The sequence below is a fragment of the Gorilla gorilla genome, chromosome 2 (genome assembly GCF_029281585.2).
Source record: "Gorilla gorilla gorilla isolate KB3781 chromosome 2, NHGRI_mGorGor1-v2.1_pri, whole genome shotgun sequence".
NCBI classification, from domain to species: Eukaryota; Metazoa; Chordata; class Mammalia; order Primates; family Hominidae; genus Gorilla; species Gorilla gorilla.
The window spans coordinates 97,673,902-97,685,159 of NC_086017.1; the positions used below are offsets into that span (position 1 = coordinate 97,673,902).

Consider the following 11,258-nt stretch of genomic DNA (forward strand, 5'->3'; position numbering starts at 1 on the left):
AAAAGTCGGAAAGCCTTATTATACTGATCCCCCAAATAGAAAAGAAGAACACAGGAAAGAAGCTCAAGCTGACTTTTGAACACAAGTATAAAACTTTGTATACATTACACACACAAAAACGCTATGCACAAACATTTTTATAATTTGTTTGGCTTAGTCTGACTTAAATAAGGGTTTTGTGGGTATATTAGTGTATTAGTCCATTTTCATACTTCTATGAAGAACTACTTGAGACTGGATAATTTATAAAGAAGAGTTTTAATTGACTCAGTTCCGCATGACTGGCGATGACCCAGGAAACTTACAATCATGGTGGAAGGGGAAGCTGGCTCCTAATTCACAAGGTGGCAGGAGAAGGAGTGAGAGCACAGGGAAATCTGCCATTTATAAAACCATCAGATCTCATGGGAAGGACGAGAACAACATGAGGGAAACTTCCCTCATAATCCAATCATTTTCCTTCGTCGACTTGTGGAGATCACAGGTTCCTAGACACATGGGGATTAAAGTTAAAGATGAGATTTAGATGGGGACACAGAACCAAACCATATCAATTAATCAGGGTTATATGGAGAAACAGAACCAATAGAATATATGTAAGAGACTTAAAGGAATATACGTGGAAATGGAGGCTGAGATGTCCTGTGATCTGCTTTCTGCAAGCCGGAGAACCAGGAAAGGCAATCGTATAATTCAGCTCAACTCTAAAGGCCTAAGAATTAGGGAGCTGATAGTATAAGCTCCCATCTGAGGCTGAAATCTGGAGAACCAGGAGCAATTATGTCCAAGTGCAGGAGAAGATGGATGTCTCAGCTCAAATAAAGGGAATTTGCCCTTTTTCTGCCTTTTCATTCTATTCAGGCCCTCAATAGATGGAATGATGCCCCCGCCCAACATTGGGAAAGGTCAATGTAGTCTTCTTCACCCAGTCTACTGATTCAAATGTTAATTGCTTCTGAAAACACTCTCACAGATGAACCCAGAAATACTGTTTTACCAGCTGTCTGGGAATTCCTTAGACCAGGTAAGATGACACACAAAATTGACCATAACAGTGGAGTAAGCAAAGTTATAAAGTACTCTTGATGAAGTTGTGGGGACAGAAGGCATATAAACATGATAGACAGTCATCATATACCCCAGGAGAATGGAGGAAGTGGTTGCAATTACCAATTAGATAGACTTGCCATACATGCAACAGAGAAGAACACATACAAATTCCAAATCAAAATTCACATAGATTTAGTTACCAACTATACACTTTACTGACGCTCACATCCATCATGTCTCTAAACATGACACTCTCAAGAAGTACAGACCAAGAGTTAAACTCCTGCTCAACCCTGATGGAGCCACTGCTGCCAGTAACACGTTCAAGGCAACTCAGAGGTCCATGGAGCAAGCTGGCATGTGTTTGCTCATCTTCAAACTCTATGCAGCACCAAGAAAGGACTCACCTCTCAAATATCCCATGAAGCTTGATGAGCTTTCACTCTACTCAGTTCCTAAGGGTGAATTTGAATATGTGGAGGAGTGGAGGACCCAGTTTGAAGAAAGCATCTCTCAGCTCCAACATTATTGTAGGCCATGTACAAGTTGGTGTCAGGAAACATACTCCCAAACTAATCCCAAGATGCAAAGTTTGGTCAATGAGGGTTAGACAGCTATGAATATCTCCAAATGTACCTCCAGGATATTTTCCAAGACTTGGTGTTATTGGTTTTGCTGGCCTTTTTGGACTCTTTTTGGCAAAAGTTACAAAAATAAAGAAGTGGTATAGCCTTCTGGTTTCATGGGATTAGCTGCCTCTATCTATTATCTACAACAATTCACTGCATTTGCCCAGGTCAGTGGGGAGAGTTTACATGGTTGGGGTTTATGAAGATACATAGTCCCAGAAGATTTGTAGGAGAACTTATCGTATGTAAAATATAATGTGTAATTGACTGTTTCTCTACACTCTGCTTTTACAAGTCAAATGCATATTCTGTGAGTACTAATCAAAGCCCCATAAGAATGTAACCACTTGTCTCATTGCCTACCCTCACCAACCATTTTTTTTCTCGTTCCTCTCCCTCTAGCTCTTTCTTCTTTAAATACTGAAGTCATCAAAACCCTCTTTGGAAAAGGCACAGACCACAGATGCTCCTGTTATTTGTGTTTTTTTCTTCTTCTTTGCTCAACCTTGGCAAAATAAACCTCAAAATCAATTGAGACCTGCCTCAATCTTCTTTTTTTTTGTTTTACAACCCTGTGAGGAGACCAACTATGGTAATTCAGAATCTCATTCAGAGCATCACCATTGTTATATGTTTTTTCACTCACATGGCACAAAACTGAAAAATTATTATGCATTATAAAAATTGAAATCTTATTCTGCATTAGAACAACGGATCTTGCATATTTCATGGTCATGGTGATACTTACCGAGCATGAGTCACTAGGAGCTGGCTGCCAAAATTGCCTCCAGACTATGACAACAATATAATTTTTCATTTGATATTGATATGAAGGATATTGTAAAACTGGCATGTGTGCATACACACATATATATAGAGGAAACTGCTCTAGAACTGAACGTTCTCAAGGGCAGAATTAGGGCAGGTGCAATAAAACATTGGCCAAGATCAACAAGTGTTGCTTTGAAAATCTTACTGAGATGTTCCCATATAATAAATGAGAGACAGAAAAGAATTTAAGGAATATTCCAAAGCTAGTAACATGGTGTATTAGTCCATTTTCACACTGCTGATAAAGACATACCCCAGACTGGGTAATCTACAAAAGAAAGAGATTTAATTGGACTTATAGTTCTATGTGACTGGGGAGGCCTCAGAATCATGACAGGAGGTGAAAGGGACTTCTTACATGGTGGTGGCAAGAGAAAATGAGGAAGAAGCCAAAGTAGAAACCCCTGATAAACCTATCAGATCTCATGAGACTTACTCACTATCACAAGAATAGCACATGAAACACCGGACCCCGTGATTCAATTACCCACCCCTCGGTCCCTACCACAACACGTGGGAATTATGGGAGATACAATTCAAGTTGAGATTTGGGTGGAGATACAACCAAGCCATATCATTCTGCCCCAGCCCCTCAAAATCTCATGTCCTCACATTTCAAAACCAATCATATCTTCCCAACAGTCCTCCAAAGTCTTAACTCATTTCAGCATTAACCCTAAAGTCCACAGTCCAAAGTCTCATCTGAGACAAGGCAAGTCCCTTCCACCTATGAGCCTGTAAAATCAAAAGCAAGTTACTTACTTCCTAGATACAATGTGAGTACATGTATTGGGTAAATACAGCCATTCAAAATGGGAGAAATTGGCCAAAACAAAGGGGTTACAGTACCCATGCAAGTCCATAATCCAGTGGGGCAGTCAAATTTTAAAGCTCCAAAATGATCTCCTTTGACTCCAGGTCTCACTTTTAGGTCATGCTGATGCAAGAGGTGGGTTCCCATGGTCTTGGGAAGCACCACCCCTGTGGCTTTGTGGGGTACAGCCTCCCTTCTGGCTGTTTTCATGGGCTGGCATTGAGCGTCTGTGGCTTTTCTAGGGGCATGGTGCATGCAAGCTGTCGGTGGATCTACCATTCTGGGGTCTGGAGGTGGTAGTCCTCTTCTCACAGCTCCACTACACAGTGCCCCAGTAGGAACTCTGTTTGGGAGCTCCAACCCCACATTTGCCTTCTGCACTGGCTTGCCATGCAGCCCCGCCCCTGCAGCAAACTTTTGCCTGGGCATCCAGGTGTTTCCATACATCTGAAAACTAGGCAGAGGTTCCCAAACCTCAGTTCTTGACTTCTACACACGTGCAGCCTCAACACTACATGGAAGTTGCCAAGGCTTGGAGCTTCCATCCTCTGAAGCCACAGCCTGAGGTGTATGTTGGCCCTTTTCAGCCATGGCTGGTGTGGCTGGGACACAGGGCACCAAGTCCTTTGGCTGCACGTAGCTCAGGGGATCTGGGCCTGGCCCACAAAATCACTTTTTCCTCCTGGGCCTCCTAGCCAGTGATGGGAGGGGCTACTGTGAAGGTCTCTGACATGGCCTGGAGACATTTTCCTCACAGTCTTGGGGATTAACATTTGGCTCCTCCTTACTTATGAAAATTTCTTCAGCCAGCTAGAATTTCTTTCCAGAAATGGGTTTTTCATTTCTATTGCATTGTCAGGCTGCAAATTTTCCAAACTTTTTTGCTCTGCTTCCCTTAGAAAACTGAATGCCTTTAACAGCACCCAAGTCACCTCTTGAATGCTTTGCTGCTTAGAAATGTCTTCTGCCAGATAATCTGAATTATCTCTCTCCAGTTCAAATTTCATAAATCCATAGGGCAGAGACAAAATGCCACCAATCTCTTTACTAAAACATAACAAGAGTCACCTTTTCTCCAGTTCTCAACAGGTTCCTCATCTCCTTCTGAGACCACCTCAGCCTGGACCTTATTGTCCATATCACTAACAGCATTTTGGGCAATGCCATTCAACAAGTCTCCAGGAAGTTCCAAACTTCCCCACATTTTCCTGTCTTCTACTGAGCCCTCCAAACTGTTCCAATCTCTGCCTGTTACCCAGTTCCAAAATTGCTTCCACATTTTTGGGTATCTTTTCAGTAATACCCCACTCTACTGGTACCAATTTACTGAATTAGTCAATTTTCACACTGCTGATAAAGACATACCAGAGACCGGGCAATTTACAAAAGAAAGAGGTTTAATTGAACTTACAGTTTCATATGGCTTGGGAAGTCTCAGAATTATGGCAGGAGGTGAAAGGCACTTCTTCCATGATGGCAGTAAGGGAAAATGGGGAAGAAGCAAAAGAAGGAACCCCTGAAAAACCCATCAAATCTCGTGAGACTTGTTCACTATCATAAGAATATCATAGGAAACATCAGCCCCCATGACTCAATTACCTCTCCCTGGATCCCTCCCACAACACATGGGAATTCTGGGAGATGCAATTCAAACTGAGATTTGGGTGGGAACACAGCCAAACCATATCACATGGGCAAGATTTAAGAGATTGTATGTGGCTTTGACTTCACATCAAATTTCAAAGCAAAGGCTTGAGAGAAGATAGTCTTTTCCTAATAAAAGTTTAGACATGAACACCGTATATGTTAAATATACTTTTGTGCATGATTAATGTAAATTACTCAATAAAATTATTGGTGTGCTATGACCATTATAAATTAGAGATTAGTAGAATTATATAAAGTTTGACATAATTAGAAAATCACTTATTGTAGTTCTATTTATGACTCACATTCTTGCATTTCTTGAATGGTGAGAAAAAATGAAAGCTGGGCTAGAATTTTAAAGTATTATTATATTTACTTTGTCAGGCCCCAAGACCTAGAAATGTCAGAAGCTGGCATGACTGTAGAACAGGTTTTTACCACACAATCAAAATGTAGTAAATTCTAGAACTAGAGCTACAACTTACCAATGGAAAATACTCTTTGGATTCAGAGACCACATTGTGGTATTCTCTAAGCTTCTAGGTAAAATCTTTTGGGCAAACATAACTGATAATAGTGTATGACAGAGGAGTTTTTCCTATGACACCACAAGCTTATCAGTAGTTGAAGTCAAGTTACAAGCCTTTTTCTTATACAGTGCTTACCTGGCCACTGTTCAATTTCATGTGTTTGCTTATTCCGGGTTGGGGAGGATGTGTAAGGGTGTGGCAAACGAAGCTTTCCCTTGCTCCGAGGAGAAATGGAAAGAGAGATAAATATGCAATATGGAGTATTCTAGAAGGTATTGGGTGCTTGCTGCTCATTATGTGTTCATAGGGCCAAGGACATGAGGACCGCCTGGGAGCTTGTAGGAATGCAGATGCTCAGGCTCCATCCCAGAAGAAGGAATCAGAACCTGCATCTTGACAAGCTTCCCTGGTGATATATGATTACATTCAAGAAGCCTTATTCTAAATTCCATGAGAAAAATATTTTTAGCTATTCAATATCTTTACCTCAGATACTAACACCTAGTGGAAACTCAATAGCATTTGCTCAAAGAAAGAATGAATGAATTAATTGATGGATTATCTTCAACTTTCACTTTAATATTCTAAGAAATAGTCATGTTTTGAAAGTTTATATTTTAACTGTATTTAGTTCAAGGTTAAGAAAATGCATCCTGAGAACTTAAAATGAGCAATATATTATGCTGGGCTTTGGGTGCCAAAATGAGACATCATTTTAAAAGAATATTAAGATGTACAGAGAAGTTTATACTTAAATTAAGAATTAAGAACTATACATTTAATCCTATGACAAATATGTTAAAATTTAGACAGTGAAAAACGTTTAGTACTATAGAGCAGCAATAACAAAAAAGAAGGCTCCAAGTAGAAAATAAATTATAATAATAATAAGCTGTTTGAGTTCAGAAGAAGAAATCATTTATTGCTACATGAACAGAATAACAGTAGGAATAACTAATACATGCTTAGCAGGTACTTCTCAATACAGGGGCACAGAAGCTAAGATATATCTATTGGTGATAATAATAATCGCTTATACTACTATAATACGAGCATTTACTACACACTAAGCCCTCCTATGAGAACTTTATGTTAACTCAATTATCATCACATCCTTAGCATGGAATAAGTATTTTTTATTTTATTGACAATTTACAGATTAAAAACTGAGTAATGAGGCAGTTTATCCATGTGCCCAAGGAGAGCTGAGACTTTTTCCTGGAGTGGAGGAGAGTGGATGTGTTTGCATGGGCATGAAATGTTTGCATGTATTCACGACAGAATAACATGAGTAAATTTGGGGTACTAACAATTATGTAGTGTTTTTCTTAACATCATGAGTAACAAATTGGGATTCAGATTTGGGTAAATAAGAGAAAAGCAGGTAATAAAACAATAAGGAAAGTCTGCTTCGCAACTATACTACATTTGACTTGAATCATGGCTTGCTCACTTACCATCAGTGGAATCTCAAACATCTGACCCCTCTGAACCTCTTGTTTCTTCAAATATCTCGTAAGGTGACTATAAGAATTAACCAAATATACTCCATAAAATAAGCTATTTTATCAGAATTATATTAATAGTCACAACTTTAGGTTCATGACAAAATCACAGAATTAGAATATTAACTTTAAGTTATTTAAAGAAATCACAAAGTTAAATTCAATTCAGTGTCTTCACTGTGTCCCATGTCTGAAAAAAGTGACTCAAATTGAGGCACTGAGCTCATTGTTGTAACTAGATCATATCTCACTATGTCAAAGTTTTACAGCCTATTTTTTGCATAGGCCTCAATAAACAGTATTTCAACCGGGCTTCTGGCTTTTAGTTATCTGAATATCTGATGCAATATTGGTAAAAAGCAATGCTTTTACTGAAGCCCAATTAACACTAAATATTTTCCTCACTCCACTTGGCTTTCTGTGAAGCATTGTATATGAGGAGATACAATAGGCGTGGGATAATTATAAGTCATGTGCATGATGTCAAAAGGCTATTATTGTGACATTCTGAAGACAGTATTTTCAAAGAATTTTTCTGTAAAGTCGGTGTAAGTTAAATACACTACTCCAGTTTGGTTCCAAATAAATTATGGACTGGGTCAGTCATGGAGATAAAATTACATTTAGAGTTCCCACTGGCATCATAGGAAGAAAAACTGCAAAGGGCAGGCTCACTCTGAATAACAGGCGTTCCAGATTCTTAATGTTGTTGTTTTCTGAATTGAACCCAAGTCATGAGTTTTGAAATGAGCCCTCAGAAGTCTCAGAGAATTATTGCAGTTGGCCCATACTTTCGTATTTTCTACTAAGGAGACAGAATCTGGCTAATTAAGAAATAATTGCATTTTCTGTGATCTAATTTGAATTCTAGCTCATGTCTATATTTGGTTTTAATTTTTTTCTTGACCTTCATTTAATAAATCCTCCAACCATATTGGCTGTGAAGTGAAACGTGCATCATAGTTTGGCATTTCCTTTCATTTCTTCGTAAGATATAAATGCCTTCAACCAGAAATTATACACATACTGGAAATAATATCTCTTTTAACAATAGTATTTCTCATTTATTCCAGCTATGTTATCTTATATATTATTATATTTTAAGAAAATTAAAAGGTTATTCAGTTATTACTGAAGATATTGACTCAATATCAATAAAAGAGAGGAAAGGAGTAAGATTTTAAAAAGAAATAGCTGATCTCAAAGAAGTTTGTGAAAAATCTGCCATTTATTTTAGAAGTTTTTTTCATATTACTCCACAAATAATTATTAAAACAGAGAGGAAGAACATAGTATAGAAACCACAAAGAGTATAAAGTGTATAAAATATCTTAATTACTAACATAAAATCAGTCCGTCTAACTCAAAAGAGATAACTGGTGATCAGAATGTTTTTCAATCGAAATATTATTAAGCAGGCAGCACATTTATTCATTTTCCTAGGAAAAGGCATTTAATATCACTGAATTTAATGTATGCATACATTTCATTTATCTTCTTAATCTACTTTCAGAATAAACATGATGTTTACATAGGAAGTATTGACCATTAACTACTCCCAAATCAAGAAGGAAAAATGCCATTCTTCTAATGAAATGAAAACGCTACTAACTAGGAATTGGAAAGAACGAAAAGGATTGCAGAGATTTTTTTAGCTTTCTCAATATCCCTGGGAAGCAAGTCCAAGTATATTCTATTTTCTTCCTATACGTGTTAGCGAAATCTCATAAAATTCTCTTTAATTCATCCACGAGAACAGATTTTCATGTTACAAAGTATTGCACTATTGTAACATGCATATGGCTATTGATACAGTAGCAGTAATTATTTTGGTCCATTTAACAGATCATTTGGAGTTATTATTAGGGTATTTTATTCTCTATCTCCTTTTTTTTTTGTTTTGTTCTGGAAAGACTACAATTAGGCTGCTTCACTGCTTCTTTTTTCCCTTTTTTCCTTAATATGTTTTAACTTTTGAGAAAGAAAAAAAATTCTCTAGTCATACTCTTTTAATCACCAAGGCTTTGGAAGGCAGTGAAATTACTTAAAAAGAAAGATGTTTTCCTATTCTCAATCTTAGCAAAGTGAAAAAAAAATAGCACTGAGGTCTTTGTCATGCTTAAACTACCTAATATACTCTGTGGACAATTATCAATAAAAAATGTTTTAACCCAGATATTATAGATCTGATTGTCCCACTTTTGTATTCCTGTCTGGAGATCTACAAAAACATTTTTTTTTTTTTTTTTGAGACGGAGTCTTGCTCTGTTGCCCAGGCTGGAGTGCAGTGGCGCGATCTCAGCTCACTGCAAGCTCCGCCTCCCGGGCTCATGTCATTCTCCTGCCTCAGCCACCCCGAGTAGCTAGGACTGCAGGCGCCCGCCACCACGCCCGGCAAATTTTTTCTATTTTTTAGTAGAGACGGGGTTTCACCGTGTTAGCCAGGATGGTCTCGATTACAAAAACATTTCTTATCATGCAGGAGGTTAACATAATGAAATAAAATTGTACTCCTAATCCCAAATATTCACACCCCCTCGTGCCTTTGGGTAAACTTCCCCTACCCACTGTCAGGCTTGGCCACATAAATTGCTTTGACCAATGAAATGTGAGTGAATAATACATGTTACACACTTCCAAAGATAACCTTTAGAAATAACTTCATATTTTAGGATCAGCCTCTTTAGCTTCTACCCTCTTCTATGAAAACAAGTTAAACCGAATAGAAGCTGTTGCTCCAGCATGGGTTTTTGATTGATAAGACATGTGGAGCTGAGTGCAGTCAGCCAGAAATAATGTATAAGAAGAGCAAGAAATAAATGTTTGTTCTTATAAGCCGTTAAGATATTGGAGGTTTTTATTACCACAACAGAAACCATAGAATATCATTGGTACTCAACGCTGGACTTTCGCTACTGAATAAACGAAACAAACAAACTGGTGCTGGGCTGTGGACTATATTCAGAGCCTAGAAAAAAAATGGCAACCATTGTCATGCAGTGCAGGAAACTCCTGCCTATAATAATTTGAAACACAAAAAACTAACTTAATGGACTTTCAATTTCAGGAAAAAAAATTTGAGACAGAATGTTACTAGCATTGATTGGATGTTTTCTGCATTTGATGAACTGAGAAAAGAACCCCTTATTTACAGTAGGTGTGAAAGAAAAAATAACAAGTCTAGACATTCTGAGAGTAGTATCATTTAAAAATTGGGACTATTTCTCATCTAGCATCAGAGAAAAATATTTTAAAAAGAAATGCTTTGGGCTATTAAAAGTGATTAAGACTCATCCTAAATATGACTTAGGCTCAGGAAAAAGGTATTTTGCCAAAAGCTCTGATTGTTTTAAGGTGGCCCCACATGAATGCTGTCAGTTGCATAAAGTAGTTCCAAAAAGAAAGACCAAGGACCTGGTCCCAGAGAAGTCAAAAGTTAGGAGCTGGATAAATTCAAAGTACATTTAATTGTGCTTTGAGAGTGAGGCAATTCTTAAAAATAATAATTATGGCTATTGGCACACAGACTTTGAAAGAATCAAAAGGATTTTTTTTTTTTTTTTTAGTTTTTCAAAGAGATTGATATGGTGAAACGTGCCATTAACCTCAATGAAAACAAACTTACTAGTAGAATTGTAAAATGATTTTGGGCACCCCACTTTATAAGAAAGAAAGCAGGCTGGTAAAGATGCTTATTTTTTCCAATGAAGGTCTCTTTTCCAATGACTGTATCAGCTGTCGTCAAGACAGAAAATGAAAAATAAGTCATTTTCAGAGTGGATCCAGTAGCTATAAAAAATAATGAACTAGGGAAGAATTCTCAGAAAGAAAATATGGCCTAATGAAAGAACATGTGCCATTGTCAGGATTAAAAGTTCTTATATTATTTATCCAGTGGCATTGCCATTCTTCCCCTTTGTGAATGGATGGGTTTATTACTATTGTTCTGTCTTTGTGCCCTCATTGTATGTTGGTTGCGTTTATTGGTAGTATGGATCCAGGTAACTTGTTTTCTTAATTACTTGGGAAGCTGTATCCAGATCTGAAGTAGACATCCTGGAGTATTAATATGTATGTGTGTGTGTGTGTGTGCAGGAGGGAAGTGAATACATGCTTAATAAGAGTATAAATTTTGTTCACTCTTCCAGCTCACCCAATTTTCCCGCTTAATCAATTTTCCTTATACTAGCTTAGCTTTGGCCAATATAAGTGAGCAGATGGGATATATGTCCAGTCAAGTAGCTTAAATACA

The 11,258-nt window shown here is 37.7% G+C and overlaps 1 pseudogene; it reads left to right on the top strand.

Moving 5' to 3' along the window:
* The first annotated feature begins 973 nt into the window (after positions 1-973).
* LOC101144300 (MICOS complex subunit MIC26-like) lies at positions 974-1,909 on the top strand (annotated as a pseudogene).
* The last annotated feature ends 9,349 nt before the right edge of the window (positions 1,910-11,258 follow it).